At 54.1% G+C, this 17,446-nt stretch overlaps 1 protein-coding gene across 24 annotated transcripts in view; it reads left to right on the top strand.

Annotated features, from left to right (window-relative positions):
- Window positions 1-8,729: 8,729 nt before the first annotated feature.
- KLC1 (kinesin light chain 1) overlaps window positions 8,730-17,446 on the top strand; it is a 58,433-nt gene continuing 49,716 nt past the window's right edge. For 23 of the 24 annotated variants that reach the window (XR_007128664.1, XR_007128665.1, XM_047737189.1 and 20 more), the window contains exon 1: window positions 8,737-8,867. The gene's annotated coding sequence lies outside the window, so the exon portion shown is untranslated. Of the gene's footprint in view, window positions 8,868-17,446 lie in introns of all 24 variants that reach the window. The other variant, XM_047737185.1, reaches the window with a different exon arrangement.

A 17,446-nucleotide genomic window follows, 5' to 3' on the forward strand; every position in this document is an offset into this window, starting at 1 on the left:
AAGCTGTGCTCCTGGCCAGGTGGGGGTCCCAGTGGGCTTCGGACCTGGGACATTGATTGATGGGTGGGGGGTGGGAGGCTCCATCCTTCCGGTTTGAGGTGCAAAGGTGTGATGCTGGGACTGCGGTAGCAATTTCTGCTCCCACGAAGGGAGCCAGGCTGAGACTGGATAACATACCAGCTAGAGGCAGAGGCTAGAAAGCCACAGGACACAGAGCCCCCCACCCCCTTGGCAGGATCCAGAAGTTCAAGGCCCCCTGCAGGTGGAACTGGGGAGGGGTGAGCAGATGAAGACCAGGATTTCCATCAGGAGGTGTGAAATCCACTTCCTGGGGTGTTCTTGTTCCCCTTTTCATTCAGCTGAGCTCCACTTACTGAGAAGCTGCCTAGGCCCTGGGGAGGGGCAGGAGATAGCAAAGGGATTACGTGTGGTCTGTGCCCCAGAACACTGAACAGCTGGGAGGGACCTGGTCTGAGGACCAGGAAGAGCAGGGAGGAGGCTGTGTCCTGCGGAGGGAGCACCTGGAGCCATGCGGTCGGCAGCTGTCAGGCACTCAGCGATTAAAGCCCCCCCCCTCCGAAGTCGCCTCCTCGTAGAGATGGATAGCATCCGGGCCAGGAGCAGCCTGTGCTGATTCGGGGACAGACTTGGCACCTGCGTGGCTATTTTTGTCTGAAAACTGGAAGGCGCTCTCCATCTGTGCGTCTGAAGAGCCCCGTTCTGTCCCTGAGCAGATACTGTCCCTTCTGGAATCACAGCCATCGAAGGCGGAGACGGGGTTGGCTAACATATTGTGGGGGCTTGGGCTCCAGAGTTCTGCAGAAGCAGAGCCTGTGGGGTGCCTGATAAGCAAGAGAATCCTCTCTGGAAAGGCCTGGTGACCACCCTCTGGGGCAGCCTTCTGTGGGGAGTGCAGAGCGGAGGCCAGCAGGGTCCCTGGGAGAGAGGACTGGCAGGCTGCCTGGAGGAGGTAGATAGGAGCAAAACCGGGAGAGGACCCAACACAGTGAGGCCCATGAGTCCATCTGTGACCTTGGAGGCGAAGGGTACAGGGCAGTTGGGGCAATAGCCCTGGCTTTGGAACCTCCTGCCGTCCTTGGGCTCTGGGCCCCAGACAAAGAGCAGCCCCAGCCTGCCCCAGTGGTGCAGTGGCTATAGGAGACTCCAACTTCTGGCTGAGCCCCTTTCCCCAGAAGGCACCCCCAAGCCTCAGCCATTGGCACAGGTGCCCCCCAGGGGTTGGGGTGGAACCCAGGGCCAGTTCCTGCCCACAGACCCTCATGATGTTCCTAGGAGGCAGGTGGACAGGGTGATCACCCCCACTTTACAGGGGAACAGATGAGATCACACCATCGACAACTAGGGCTGTGGCCCGATCTCCTGATTCCAGCCAAGTGTGGGTCCTCATGGGTCCTAATTCAGGACAGAATTCAGTTCCATTCTCTTTCTGCTGCTGCCTCCTTTAACACTTTCTGTGCCCATCACCTCACCACACATCTTGATGGGAGCCACAGAGATCAGCCTCACCTCTGCCGTGGAGGGGAGGAAGTTGCTGGGGTTGGGGCATCTGGGTGGCTCAGTCTTGAAGTGTCTGCCTTTGGCTCAGGTCATGATCCTGGGGTCCTGGGATCCAGCCCCTCATGGGGCTCCATGCTCAGCGGGGAGTCTGCTTCTCCCTCTCTCTCTGCCTGCCACTCCCCCTACTTGTGCCCTCTCTCTCTCTCTCTGTCAAATAAATAAGTAAAATCTTAAAAAAAAAAAAAAAAGGTGCTGGGGCGTCTGACAGGGTTATTTGTATTCTTTTTTTTTTTTTTTTTTAAGATTTTATTTATTCATTTGACAGATAGAGATCACAAGTAGGCAGAGAGACAGGCAGAGAGAGAGGAAGCAGGCTCCCCGCTGAGCAGAGCCCTATGTGGGGCTCGATCCCAGGACCCTGAGATCATGACCTTAACCCACTGAGCCACCCAGGCGCCCCGGGTTATTTGTATTCCTAATGGATGTCCCCTAACCCCCAGGTGGCGGCTCACGAAGGGCCATGTGCTGGGAGTGTGCTGGGGGAATGGAGAATGTCAGACAATGTGCCAGTTACTACCACTGTAACAAACCATCCCAAACCATCCCTCTGAGTTTGTTGGGCTCCGACTGCGTGGTCAAGGATTTGGAGTGGACACATTGAGGACTGCTCCTCTGTCTCAAAGGCTGGAGCGACACAACCGTGGGCATGTTCACTCACATCTCTGACGGTGACACTGGCTGTCAGCGGAGCACCCGCACAAGCGATCTCTACGTGGTCTCCCCGTGTGCCTGCACGGGCTTCCTCCCAGCAGTGCGGGGCTGACTCCCAAGAGCGAGCTTCCCCAGAGAACCAGCTAGAGACAGGGGCCCCCTTTAACTGTGTCACTTCCACTGTACGCCAGCTTACCCAGAGTCAAGGAAGGGGACAGAGACTCCACCTCTCCATGGGAGGCGTTTCCAAGTCACATTGTAAGAAGAATGTGTGGGATGGAAGATGTTGATGGACTTGGCCATGTTTGGAAGATGTCGTCAGGCATGGGAGGGTCGGAGCCTTTGAGTGGTGCCCACCAGAGGGCCCATCCTAAGTCCGCCCACTCGTTCTCTGTCTTCTCTCCCAAGATGGTGGCTGGTGGAGCACGTAGTCCAACATTTTAAATCATGGCTTTGCAGGGGCTTTTGTACCTCAGGGGCTGGGCTGTCACTGAGGAAATCTGTCCCTTCCTAATAGGAAGCTTCCAGGCTCCCAGCCACCATGTGTGTCGTCCGGGGGTGGGGACCCTGCTCCAGCCGCTGAGAGGCAGCCCTCCGAGCCTCTCCCATTCCTACCTGCTTGGGAGCCTTGGGAGAGGAGGTGCTGACTATCCCTTGTGGTAGGACATCTCTTCTAGGATGTCCCATACAGCAAGCTGCCATGCGCGGACTGCTTCTGCATCACTGCCAGGTCGGGAAACTGCCAGGTGCTTAGGGAAAAGGTCTGGAAGTCTCTGAGAAAATGAAACATACACCTCCCGGTGGCTAGTAGCTCCATTCTTAGAAATTCACTCCAGAGAAATGAAAACGTGTGTTTCCCAGAGACTCAGGCAAGGGAGCTCAGATCAGCTCTATTCTTTTTTTTTTTTTTTTTAAGATTTTACTTATTTGGGTGCCTGGGTGGCTCAGTGGGTTAAGCCTCTGCCTTCGGCTCAGGTCATGATCTCAGGATCCTGGGATCGAGCCCCGCATCGGGCTCTCTGCTCAGCGGGGAGCCTGCTTCTCCCTCTCTCTCTGCCTGCCTCTCTGCCTACTTGTGATTTCTCTCTCTGTCAAATAAATAAATAAAATAATAAAATCTTTTTTAAAATTTATTTATTTATTTATTTTACAGAGAGAGAGAGAGAGAGATCACAAGTAGGCAGAGAGGCAGGCAGAGGGGATGGGGGAAGCAGACTCCCCGCTGAGCATCGAGTCCGATGCAGGGCTCGATCCCAGGACCCTGAGATCATGACCTGAGCCGAAGGCAGCGGCTTAACCCACTGAGCCACCCAGGCACCCCGGTCAGCTCTATTCTTGTTAAGCAGAGCTGGACTATATACAGGGGAGTGGCAGGACGGGTGGGCACAAACGCTGCAGGCTGAGTGACAGGGGCTGGGCCCAAAAGGCACACACTGTGGGATTCTCTTTCTGTAAAACGCCAGAGCAGGCAAAACTAAACTAGAGTAAACAAAACAGAGAAGAGAACAGTGACTGCAAAGGGGCGTGAGGGAGGGGTCAGCAGTCCACCTCTTGATAGGCTTCAGGGACACATGTCAGCTGGATGGTAACTTTGGACGTGTGTGTTTCACACGCGCTCATCGTGGAAATGCTCCCCGAGAAACAAACGCCGGGCTCCATTCATGAGACACACACGCCGGGTGTAGGGGTGGAGCGGGAGGGCTGGAGAAATCAGGGACAGGATAAACGGGGCGAGATGTTGACTGTAGTGCACAGTGTGCACTCTACGTATTTTTCTACACGTTTGAATATTTTCATAATAAAATGGGGGGGATCCCCAAGGAGAATGTCCGTTTTCCACGACCTGTGCCTAATCCCAGGTGCCCAGCTCCCAGTGCTGGTTTCTCATCACGTCCATCACACTAGACCCCGTTGTTTCTGTGACAGACGCTCTGCCCGCTCCCAGGTGCGGGCGTCACCCTTTCAGATGGCCGCATAAAATGGCTCAGGTCTGCAGGCCACGTACTGAGGAAATCCAGCACGTCTTCTCATTTGCCTCGTGGTTCTGTGAGAGGGCATGTCATAGGCTAGTCTCCTGGGCACTGGGAGTGCCACGGCTCTGGTGCAGAGACACATTTGGCTCCCCAGTGGGTGCTGAGTGTGCAAACACACACTCGACGGTGGTGCTGCTCCTAGAGCAGGACCGCTGCCCTTCTTGCTTGCGTCCGAGCGTCAGTCCCCATCTGGAGACATCCTGGGCCCTACGCACAGGGCTGTGTGAGGGGCTGGACCATCCAGGATAGCTTCCCTTACGGCCTGGCGTCCCCAGGGCCAGCCGGAAACGGGCTCTGGGCGCCAGGATGGCGGGGCGTCTCTGCAGGGCAGTGCAGGGTTTCACAACAGTGAAGAGCTCCTGGCTGGGGCCAGGAATGGGCAGCCTCACTCCTGGGGAAACAGGCTGGCCCGGACTGTAGGAGGGCAGGGGCGAGTCAGCAGTGCCGTGGGCCTGGGTCATTCTCTCTGGGGACCCTGGGCACCCCTGGGCAGTCAGGCTTCCCCAAGCAGGACCCAGGCCTAACTTGCCCTACATTCAGAGAGAAATGGGAGCCAGAGAGGCTCAGGGTCCTCCTCCTTCCACCCAAAGTGCTGCTGTTCTCGCTGGCCCTGCGACAGCAGTCCGGGCAGCTTAATGTCCCTGCTTGGGCTCCAGTTCCTTAAAGGAAAAACACCCCGCAAATCCGGTAAAGGTTGTTTTCCGAAGCTGAGCCTCAGGACCAGAGAGGGTGTGACCTGGGCGGAGAGCGAGGCTGCCCAGCCCAGAGTAGCCCCGGCCCGGGTTCCGGTCCCGATGCCAGGCCTGGCCGCCCCTCCCGCGCCTGGCGTGCCGGCCACCATGTCCGAGTCTCACGGAGACCTGAGGGTGGCCAGACTCAGCTTGGACCGGGGTGGGGTGGGGGGGTGGTCGTGGCGGCTCCCGTGCTGGAGGGGGCGTGGAGGGGCGGTACTCAGGCTGGAGGGTGCCGGGGGAGGCCCCCAGATCAGGGGTGTGTGTGGGGGCGGTCCCCAGGCTGGAGAGGTAGTGGGGGGAGGTTTCCATGCTGGAGGAGCGGGAGGTGGCTCAGCGCTGGAGGGGCATGGTGGGGCGGTGCCCTGGCTGAAGGGGTCCTGGGAGAGGCTCCTAGGTCAGAAGTGTGCATGTGGGCGGTGCCCATGCTGAGGGGGCGAGGGGAGGCTCCCAGGTCAGGAGTTGGGGGGCGGTGCCCAAGCTGAAATGGGGCGGAACCGGGTGGGAGCGTCGAGGAGGAAGCACAGCGGGACCCGCGGGAAGCTGGGGGGTGGATACCGCCCACACAACCTGCGCTTACCCTCTTCCTTGCCTGTCTCTCCAGGGGTGCGCGGGCCCCCCTTCTCTGGCCGGGACCGCCCGGACAGGTCGCCCCAACCAGATCGAGGACACTCACCCAAGAATGACTTCCCACCCCCCCCCACGCTGCCGGCTTTGGGGACTCCTTCCCCCCACCCTCTCCTCCTTAGACCCTAATGGACTGGGGTATCCACTGGGCAGCAGACCCCTGGGGATCAAAGGGAAATCCCAGCATCCCATTCTCCTCCAAAGGGCTGCTCCTGGATAGAGACATCCACAGGCAGTTACAGTGAGAAGCAGGACCCCTCTCCATGCTTCAGCTGAGACCCATGATTGACTGTGCCCTTCGTTCTGTGTCGGACCGGTTTCCTCCCTACACTTCTATCACTGGGCTTCAGCGGCCGGGTCCTTCCCTCTTGCCATGTCAATGTCCTTCTTCCAAGGAATCCCCTGACCCTTGAGGGTCACAGAACCACCCACCCGCAGCATCTGAGACAGTGCTGAGCTTTCCATCTCAGCTCCACAGCGGCTGGCCCGTGTAGGGGTGTCTGTTCTCCCCCTGCCCAGCTTCACACCTGACACCAGTGGGACTCAGTAAATCTCGGGAATGGAGACTGTACACTCCTGAGTCATCCCTGACTCCCAGGTGCCTGGTCAGCAGCAGGAGTCTGGCCTGTGGCTGTTTTCACTCTTCCTTGACCAGGGGACTTCAGCCTTGGCTTCATCTGGGTCCTGTAGGCGCCTCCAAATCTGTACTCTGCACAGCCCCAGCCCCAGTTTTAGTCTCCAGGCTGTCTGCTGATCTCTCTGCTTTCACAACTGAGAAATGAAAGGGTCAGAGAAGGAGGGTAAGGAGGGCAGAGGACAAGGCATCTACGTTTGGGGAAAGCAGGAGGAAGGAGAGACAGAGACAGAAGAGGAGAAGGAGGTGGCCCACTTGTACAGGCTGCCTTTTTTCAAAAGGGGAGAGCGCTTAAGGGAGCAAGGAGGGAGCCTGCTCCAAAGGTCCAGTGCTGCCCTGTGGACCACAGCCCCACCCTCCAGGACCCTGGCTGACCCCCTGGGACCCTGGCTAGCCCAGCAGGCTCTTGGTAACAAGGATGCTCAAGGCCACCAGGACTCGTGCCAACCGGTGTGTGCTTCCCAGGGCCCCGGTCCTCTAGGTTTGTGGGGAGGACAGAGAATGGATTTGCCACCCCCGAGTAGCCTTGCTGAGGCTTTCCAGCACAAAGGCTCTCCTCAGCTCTGCTAGTGCCCACATAGGAAGTGTAGAGCGGCTCCCTTCTGATTCCCAGAGCCGAGTTAATCCTTGGGAGCAGCAAGCAAACCATGGGAGTAGCAGTGCCTCTCGGAGTTCCTGAGGATCAGAGGATTGAAAGCCGCTGAGAATGCCCAGGGCTGCCCAGCGATGGTGGGTGATTGTTAGTGTCGGTATGAGACTCTGAGTGAGGACGGCCCGAAATGCCTGTGCCCCAGCCCCTGGCCCCGGACGATGGGTACATGACAGCATTTCCACGAGGGAAGTAGCAGGATCCCATTCAGGGGACCTGCAGAGGTGGTGGATGAATTGGCCTTTTCTCCCTCTCCCCATCACTCCAGACTCATCCCTGCCTAAGGACCTTTGCCTGGAGTGCTCTCCCTCCCCGTTTAGCTCAGTTTAGGCCCCTTCTGGTCACTTAGGCGTTCACTCTGCCCCACCCTTACCTTACTTTTCTAGCGCAGCAGGCACTGTGTGAGCTGGCGCGGGGTCTTACCTATCCTCTTTACCAGCACACCTTGGCTCTCATGGTGGGGATCACTGCTGCTCAACAAGTATTTGTTGAGACAATAAAAGAATGAGATAATAATAAAGCCTAAACAGAGTGACAGCAGTGGGGATGGAGAGGGATGGACCTCAGCAATATGCAGGAGACGACTCATTACAAGAGGACATCAAGCATCTCAGGTTTCTGGGTGAGTGGAGGGGACAATCGCTAAGCCCAGAGTCATAGAGAAAGGAGCCTCCCTGCTCCTCTCTTCTCTAGGGCACCTGATGGCGGCCAGTGCCCAGCCCCTCACGGCCTGTAGAAGAGCAGGTGGCAGCCTCGCTGCCGTGGGGCCAGATCACTAAGGGAGCGTGGGAAGGTGGTCTGACTGCTTCCCCCTCGCCGCTCCCGGCTGGCCTTTCCGCGCTGACACCATAGACCATAGCGCTGACACCGTGGTCGCACCCCCTGACTCGCGCGGAGACTGTGTCACTCCAGGGCCAGAATGGCCGCGGGGGCCGGGGTGGTCAGTTTGAAGAGCGCAGCGGTTGGACAGCAAGTGCGTGGCCGAGGCCTCCAGGCGAACAATGCCGCAGGGCCCCGCACCTGGCGCGGCCGCAGCGCCCGGGGGCGGGGGGGTGGTCGGGTGAGCTCCGCCGCGCCTTCCCCGGAGCCGGCCGGCGTGCTCCGGGCTGGCTGCTGAGTCAGGCGCCTGTCGCGCGAGGATGCAGCGGCCGGAGGCCGGGCGCGCTCTCCGGCCTGCAAGGACTGCCCTTCAGGCGGGGGCTGCAGGTCGGGGCGCGGCCGCCATGCGCGGGGGGCGGCTGCGGGGCCGGCAGCTCTGCCCTGGCCAGGCCCTGGCAGGGCGGCTCGTGCGAGGCCTGAGTGGCCGAGGGGAGCGCCTGGAGGCTCCTCTGGAACTCTGATTCTCGAGGATCCTGGGGCAGCGAGGGACCAACGATGTGCGCGCGGCCCGGGTCTCGACCCAGACTCCCTTTCCCGGAGAGGCCTGCGGGGTAGCCGGGCCGTCAGGGCCCCTCCTGCGGGCTCCCGGGAGTCGCACGCGTGAAGACCGGGCTTGGCACACAGTGACCAGCCCTCGGGAGACGAGCGCGCAGGAGCGAGGGACGCGGGCGCAGCTGTCCAGGGCGGTGCCGCCCCGCCCCAGCGCCCCCTTCCTGCGCGTCCGCGGGGCTCCGCGCCGCGCCCCGCCCCCAGCGGCGGGCCGGTGACGTCACGGCGGCGCGCGGCATTGTGGGGCGGGAGCGCCGAGCCGGGGGAGGGACGCCGAGACGCCATTTTCGGCGGCGGGAGCGGCGGAGCAGCAGGCGGGCGCGGGGCGGCGGCTGCGGGGAGGAGCCGCAGGGGACAGCGCTCGCGGGCGGTCGAGGATGCTGCGGGGCGGCCGCGCCGGGGCCCCTCGTTCGTGACCGCGGCGTCGCGTCTGAGGCAGCCGAGGCTGCGGGCCCCGCGCGGTCCTGCTCCGCGCACGCGCCCCGCGACCTCTCGGAGCTGACAGCGCGAGCGCGCGGCCCCGCGGGAGCAGCACGGTGAGTCCTCGGCCCCCTTCCCGGCCGCGCCCCTGTCCCCCGTCCTCCCGCACGGCCGCTCCCGACTGTAGTCGTCCGGCCCCCGCCCTGACCCCGTCCGCGGCGGATCTTCTTCCCCGGCTCGGCCCTGCCCGGGTCCTCCTCCGCGGTCCTCCCCCGCGGCGCGGCCCCTCCGAGACTTCACCCGCGGACACAGCCCCTTCCCCAACCCGGTCTGCGGCCCCGGCCCCTGCGCGTGGACGGTCCCTTCGGCGCGTCCCCGGCCCCGCACCCCGGCTCGGGCGCGCTGCGCGCGGGGCGGCGGCTCGCGGGAACAGCTGCGGACCCCCGGGCGGCGCGACTGGGGCGGTGAGTACGGCAGTCCCTGGGAGCGCGGCGCGCGGGGAGGGGCGGCCGGCCGGGTGGCTTTGTCCGAGTCCTCCCTCTTCCTTCCGGCCCCCGCCCTCTCCCGCGGCACCGCCCTGGGCGGGCGCGCCTGTCAGCTCGCGGGGACGGGCTGCGGACGGGCTGCCGGGCGGGCGGGGAGCGCGCGGGGTCCCTGGCGCGGGGCGGGGTCCCTGGCGCGGGGCCGGTTTCGCGAGCCTCCTCGGCGATCCCCGTCTTCCAATTGCCAGACGCGAAACGCTTCGTCCGGTGTCCACCTGGGCTGGCGTCGCTCGCACCGCTTCGCTTGCGACCTCCGCGAAGCGGTGGCCAACTCGGTGCGCCTCTGCCCGTGAAACCCGACAGCATCGGAAAAGTAGCCTCAGTGCCTGGGGGTCGGGGTGGTTTCCTGAAGATCGTAAGGTTTGTAGACCGGGCAGTTCCGTGATGGAGCTGTTGAAACAGCACATCGGGAATTCGTGTTCAGCGTTGGATAAGGAGTATTTGCAGAAATGTCTGTAAAAAGTGTGAGAACACGGGAAATTGCGGTACTCTGTTTACACTGTCTTGTAGAAGGGCAGTTCTTTGATTCCCTGCTTTGGTTAAATTCTGAGGATTTCTGGGTATAGCGTGACTAAGCTATTGATCAGAGTCCTTAGCTCAGCGTACATGGCACTAGTTGGGTGAAGATCCGATGGGAAACTGGGGCGAGGTTCTTAAGTCTCCTGATCTTGTTACAGTTCTGGATTTACCTCTTCCAGGGATTGGCAGCGAGCTTCCATTAGGGTGGGAAATGCGGTTTCATTGTTCTGTTTCCTACCTATGTGTAAGCATACAGTGATACTAAATATTAAAAAGTTCATATTGTGGGGAGCTGCATGTGGGAGGCCAGGCCCTCCTAAGAGCCGGTTTCTCCCTCATCAGAGAATGCAACATCATGGTGCAGTGGAGCCTGGCAGCCCTGGGGTGTTAGCCAGGCGGGCGGAGGGCCGGGGGTGGTAACTTCACCGTGACCTGGCGCATTCACTCTGCCTGGAGGTGCCTTCTGGAAACACTAGACAACACAAGAGAAGGTGGAAGGACCTGCCTGAGAGTCAGGACAGAACCTACAGGAAGGATGAGGGGGAAGATGCCACTGTGGAGGGGGCAGATAGTATCTTAAGTATTTTAAAATAAATAAAAGCTTAGCTTTAGATATTTAAAATTATACATTTTGCTTTTTAATTTTTTAATTTTTAATTTTTTATTTATTTCAAAGAGAGATTGAAGTTGGCAGAGAGACAGGCAGAGAGAGAGGAGGAAGCAGGCTCCTCGCTGAGCAGAGAGCACGATGCACGGCTCCATCCCAGGACCCTGAGACCATGACCCGAGCCGAAGGCAGAGGCTTAACCTACTGAACAACCCAGGCGCCCCTAAAATTTTATGTTTTAAAAAAGTATATATTTTTAAGCATGTTTCATAATGTTGATAATAGATAAGCCAGTGTGTATATTTCCACATGGGACTATAAAAGTCAAAAATTGATTAATTTGAAGGATTTGTGTAACATGGAGACATAAATGAAATATGATAAGAAACCAGAACTTTATATAACAAGGACGTGATCAGTAATATCCCAAACAGAAGTACAGGCAGGTTTTAAGTGTCAAATTTCAGGACGTAGAATAAAAATGATTAGCCTATTTAATGGTGAAAGCATGGTCTTAAGTGGCTGTTGAGAACCAGCTGAATGACGGGTGCTGTGCTAAGTAGTTGGGGACACAGAGATAAAAGACCCTTGCTGGCCTCTAGGAGCTCATAGTCTGGTGGGAGAAAGGAAGTGGTTGGGGACCGCAGGTGAGGTTAGCTACTGTGCTGAGTGCCCTGAGAAAGTGGTTCTGGGTATGAGACACGAAGAAAAGAACAGTTGGCCAAATGTGAGGGGTGGGATTTGGTAATGGCCATCCTGGAGGACATAGGCCTTGAATCGGTGCTGGCGTATAGGGGACTGAATTTAGGAAGGGTGAGAGTGGAAAGGAAAGATCAGGGAAGGAAGGCAAGGAGGATTGGGGGATTCTTTTTTTTTTTTTTGTAAAGGATTGGCGGATTCTTGAGTGCGGTAACAGAGCTAGTATGGCAGGTGATTTGAACCAAATGAGACTTGATGAGAAGCCGTTAGCCCCAAGTGAGGACTGAGAGCTCCTGACTTAAGCGAGGGATGATAGGAACAGTGGTACAGATGGACTAGAGAGGGCTTCATGAGTTACGGTGGCCCTGACTTGGGAGTGACCAGTCTAGAGTAAGGGCAGGGCTGCAGTCCAGAAGAGATGGAGAGGCCGTGTTCACAGCCAGAGCGAGCTGCTAGATCTAAGTTGGAGTGATGTGTCACTCCTCTGCTAAGTTTTGGCCGGTGTCCTAAAAGCACTCGGCCCCCATGTCTTCCCTCAGGTACGCACAGCAGGCTCATCCCGAGCCTGCTCTTCTGCGGGTCACTGGGTCCCCGCCTCCCCACGCACCGTAGCCCTTCTCACTACAGTATTCCTTACCATTTTACTGTTGGTCTCTTTGACTTAACACCCATGATCTCCGCTGGGGCAGGGATTTTGTAAATGCCTAATAAATGTTTATTGAACGAATGCATCTAGAATTACTTCCCTTTCTCTAACTTGGGTGGCTCACCGGCTGGTGACACCCATCAAAATGGGGAAAACAGGAGGAGGGGGAGATGGTGAGCTTGGTTTTGGATAGATTAAGTTGGAAGTGCTTTTGGGGTGCCCAAGTGGACCGGTAGGCAGTTGGAGATGGAGGTCTGGAGCTCAAGACAAATGTTTAGGCTGGAGATCAAGACTGGGGAGACCTCATCACCTTGTTGAAAGCCAGGGGCTCTTCCGAGAGCTTCCGACACTTAAAGACGGCAGAGTCGCCCTGTGTGCAGGTGGAGGAGGAGGTCGGTGTCAAATTGGCTAAGAGATCAAGGAAGATTTGGATGGACAGAGCTCTTGGATTTGGCTTCTGGGAGGTTATTAGTGGCCTTTAAAATTTTTCCTCAGTATATTACCTCCTAAGGCAGGCGTGCTAAGGCATCCTTCTGTCTTTCGGCCCTGCAGCCTCACGGTTAATATATTCTTCCCTCAAAATTAATTCAGAATTTACTTTTGTCTTAACTGTTTTTAAAAAATGTACTTATTTTGGGACACCTGGGTGGCTCAGTTGTTAGGCATCTGCCTTTGGCTCAGGTCATGATCCCGTGGTCCTGGGATCGAGCCCCGCATCAGGCTCCCTGCTCAGCGGGAAGCCTGCGTCTCCCTCTCCCACTCCCCCTGCTTGTGCTCCCTCTCTCGCTGTGTCTCTCTGTCAAATAAATAAATGAAATTAAAAAGAAAATAAAAATAAAGTACTTATTTTAGTTGAAGTTTAGTTGACATACAGTATTGTATTAGTTTCAAGCGCACGGCGTATTCAGTGGTTCCGGACGTTACAACATGTTCACTATGAGAAGCATAGTCACCATTTGTCAACATACAGAGTTATTACAGTATCATGTTTTAATTAGTTTTTGAAGGCAGATGAAAGCAATTTGGGTTTGTGCTTTTATTTATTTTAAAAAAGATTTTATTTATTTATTTGACAGAGATCACAAGTAGGTGGAGAGGCAGGCAGAGAGAGAGGGGGAAGCAGGCTCCCCGCCGGGCAGAGAGCTGGATGTGGGGCTCGATCCCAGAACCCTGAGATCATGACCTGAACCGAAGGCAGAGGATCAACCCACTGAGCCACCCAGGCGCCCGGGTCTGTGCTTTTAAATACGTTTAGTATGTTGCCCATACTTCATAAAGTGAGTAGGTGAATATCAATAGAACAAGCATTTTAAGCTGAGTTAAGTGCGTATGTAAAGTAGACATTTCCTTGTTCTAAAATACTGCAGTTACCTCAGTTTTAAACATGGATTGTTCCCTGGCTGATTGCATAACATGGAAGTTTTTGTCCCAGCTTCTCTGAAGCTCACTATACCACAACTAATAAAACCAGTAGTAGTGAAGTTAAGACTGAACCAGGTAAAATCGGTGCTATAATCCCCCATTCTACTGTGGGTGAAACTGAGGGCAGAGAGGGCAAGTTACTTAAGCCAGAGTCCAACAGCTGTGCTGTCAGGCCTCTAATTCAGGTATTTGTGCTCGTGCATTTCAAGCTGAACCACTTGCTGTCAGGAATCACAGTGACGCCAAGCTCCAGTTGCCTTCATCGGGGAAGTCCTTGGCCAGCTCTTCCGTATCAGAAGCCCAGGTGATGCCGCGTGGCTGCGGTGACTCCGTGGGCTTGTGGTCTCACGTGGACTGTTCCAGGCACCGCCTTGTCACTGGACTTGTGTTCCCCACTGAGGCTGGCTTAGAGTAGGTGATCGGTAAAAGCTGATTGAGCCTTCATTTCTGTGGTGAATCCACAAGGGGGTGTTTTCTTAAATTCACTTACTCTGCCTATTTAAAAAGGATTCGTATTAATCAAACAGGAGAGGAAATGTTAATTTCTATTCTTTTACAATTGTGGTAAAAAATTAAGTATATTTACACGGTTGTGCAATAGATCACTAGAACCTTTTCATCTTGCAAAACTGAAACTCTGTGTCCATTAAATAACAACTTCCCATCCTCTACCCCTACCCCCAAACACAGTTCTACTTTCTGATTCAATGAATTTGTCTACTTTAGATACCTCATATAAGTAGAATCATACAGTATTTGTCTTTTCTTTTTTTTAAACATTTTATTTATTTATTTGACAGAGATCACAATAGGCAGAGAGGCAGGCAGAGAGAGAGGAGGAAGCAGGCTCCCCGCCGAGCAGAGAGCCCGATGCGGGGCTCGATCCCAGGACTCTGGGATCATGACCTGAGCCAAAGGCAGAGGCTTTAACCCACTGAGCCACCCAGGCGCCCCAGTATTTGTCTTTTTTTAAGCTTATTTTATTTTTTTAGTAATCTCTGCACCCAACATAGGGCTCGAACTCCCAGTCCCAGAACGAAGAGTAGAGCATTTGATCTTTTGTGACTATTTTGATTTAGCATATTGTCCTCAAGGTTCATCCATAATTTCTTTTATTTTTGATAAAATATTAAGTTCTAAAGCTTTTGTAGTATGAAATTTGTATTAGATTTCTACTTATTATGGAACATATTATTATAATTTTAGTGGCTTAACACAGTCACGTTTATTCCAGTTAACTGCGGGTGAGCAGCTCACGTGTCTGCAGTTGTGTGTTGGGCCGCATTTGTCTTCCGAAGCTCGCAGGGCTCTCGTAGGCTGTTGGTGTTGTGGCAGAATTCAGTTCTTCTGGTTGTAGGATTGGTGTCCTACTTTCCTTGTTTCCTGGCTGTCAGCTGGGGACTCTCTCAGCTCCTTGAGGTGGCCTCCTCCATCTTCGAAGCCAGAGTGGAAAAGCTCCCACACCCTGAATTCCTCTCACACTTTGAATCTCTGACTTCTTTTGTGGCTTCTAGACCCAGATTTAAAAGGCTTATATGAAAAAAAAAAATAAAGGGCTTATATGAGGGATGCCTGGGTGGCTCAGTCAGAAGAGCATGAGACTTTTGTTCTCGGGGTTATGAGTTTGAGCCCCATGCTGGGTATAGAGATTACTTAAAAATAAAATTATTAAAAAAAAAAAGCTTAAAAAATACATAAAGGGGCATGTGGTTAGGTCAGGTCTACCAGGATAATCTTCCTGTCTGTTTTTGTTTTTTTTTTTTTTTTAAGATTTTATTTATTTATTTGGCAGAGAGAGATCACAAGTAGGCTGAGAGTGAGGCAGAGAGAGAGGAGGAAGCAGGCTCCCCGAAGATGAGAGAGCCTGATGTGGGGCTCGATCCCAGGACTCCAGGATCATAACCCGAGCCGAAGGCAGAGGCTTTAACTCAGGCACCCCTAATCTCCCTTCTTAAGGTCAAGTGTTTTGGGGCCTTAATTACATCTGCTACAGAATCCCTTTACAGCAGTACCTAGAGGGACTTGATGAACTGGGAGACGTGTGTACGCAAGGGCCCAGGAATCTTGAGGGAGATGAGGCATCTGCGTACCACATCTCATTTTATTCTGTTCTCGGAACAAAACCATTTTTAAAAAAAATTTTATTTATTTGTCAGAGAGAGAGAAAGAACACAAGCAGGGTTAGCAGCAGGCAGAGGGAGAAGCAGGTTTCCTGCTGAGCAAGGATCCCGATGCGGGGCTCTATCCCAGGACCTTTGGGCTCATGACCTGAGCCGAAGGCAGATGCTTAACCAACTGACTGAGCCACCAGGCGTCTGTGAACAAAGCCATTCTTTTTTTAAAATTAATCATTTATTTAAATATTTTATTTATTTATTTGACAGACAGAGATCACAAGTAGGCAGAGAGACAGGCAGAGAGAGAGAGGGGGAAGCAGGCTCCCTGCTGAGCAGAGAGCCCGATGCGGGACTCGATCCCAGGACCCTGAGATCATGACCTGAGCCGAAGGCAGCGGCTTAACTCACTGAGCCACCCAGGCGCCCTCTTTTTTTTTAATTTAAAAAAATTTTTTAAATTTTTTTTTTTTTTTTAAGATTTTATTTATTTATTTGTCAGAGAGAGAGAGGGAGAGAGAGCGAGCACAGGCAGACAGAATGGCAGGCAGAGGCAGAGGGAGAAGTAGGCTCCCTGCCGAGCAAGGAGCCCGATGTGGGACTCGATCCCAGGACTCTGGGATCATGACCTGAGCTGAAGGCAGCTGCTTAACCAACTGAGCCACCCAGGTGTCCCAAAAAATTTTTTAAATTTTTAAAAAGATTTTTATTTATTTATTTGACAGACAGAGATCACAAGTAGGCTGAGAATCAGGCAGAGAGAGGAGGAAGCAGGCTCCCTGCAGAGCAGAGAGCGTGATTCTGGGCTCGAACCCAGGACCCTGGGATCATGACCTGAGCTGAAGGCAGAGGCTTTAACCCACTGAGCCACCCAGGCACCCGAACAAAACCATTCTTAACCATCTTTCAGTTACTGTTGGGAGTTAGGATTGCTGAATATGTCCAACAGTCCACAGCCATACCACCCTTAACGTGATCTCTGAATATGTTCAACATTAATGTTAGCAAGTTCTGCTTTTTAAAAAAAATTGAGGTATAATTTACATACGGTGAAGTGCCAAGATCTTAAATATATTGTTCATTGTTTCGATAAATGTGTATCAAGATACAGCCCAGAAAATTCCTTCATGCCCCTTGCCAACATCTGTCACCCCCCACTACTCCTTGGCAACAGTGATCTGGTTTTTATAACTGCAGGTTAGTTCTGCCTATTCTAGAATTTCATATAAATGAGATGATACAATATTATATTCATTCTGCTTTTTTCACTCAGCATAACAGTTTTGAAATTCATATGTGTTGTTGCCTGTGTCAGTGGTTGGTCCCTTTCTAGTCCTGAGTAGTGTTGTGCTGTATGGACCTATACAGTTAAGCCTGAAGCACGTCTTGGGGGGCCCTTGTTCTTGTGGGAGACCACGTGGACAAACATTTTAGTTTCTTCTGCATAAATACCTACGTGTGAGGTTGCTCGCAGGATAGATGCAGCGTTAACTCTCTTTATTTATGTAGAGAGCTAGCGCGTGAGCAGAGGGAGAGAGGCGCCCCCCCTTATTAGCTTTTTTAAATATACCTGCTTTTTTGAAGTGTCTGTTGCATCTTTTACCTTTTTACAAAGTCAGGTTGTCATTTTATTATTTTTTTTAAAGATTTTATTTATTTATTTGACAGACAGAGATCACAAGTAGGCAGAGAGGCAGACAGATAGAGAGGGAGGTGGAAGCAGGCTTCCTGCAGAGCAGAGAGCCCGATGTGGGGCTCGATCCCAGGACACTGGGACCATGACCTGAGCCGAAGGCAGAGGCTTTAACCCACTGAGCCACCCAGGCGCCCCAGGTTGTCATTTTATTATTGAGTATAGGAATTCCTTATGTATTTGAGCATGAGTCTTTTTGCCAGGTACATAGGTTGCAAATATTTTTTCCCAGTGTATGCTTTTTGGCTATGCCTTTTAATAATTTTAAATTTTGATGAATTCCACTTCATCTATTTTTAAATTTTTTTAAATATTTATTTATTTATTTGACAGAGAGAGAGATCACAAGTAGGCAGGGAGGCAGGCAGAGAGAGGAGGGAGCCTGTTTCCTCTCTGCAGAGCGGAGAGTCCGATGTGGGGCTCAATCCCAGCACCCTGGGATCATGACCTGAG

The sequence above is a fragment of the Lutra lutra genome, chromosome 7, assembly GCF_902655055.1.
Source record: "Lutra lutra chromosome 7, mLutLut1.2, whole genome shotgun sequence".
NCBI lineage: Eukaryota > Metazoa > Chordata > Mammalia > Carnivora > Mustelidae > Lutra > Lutra lutra.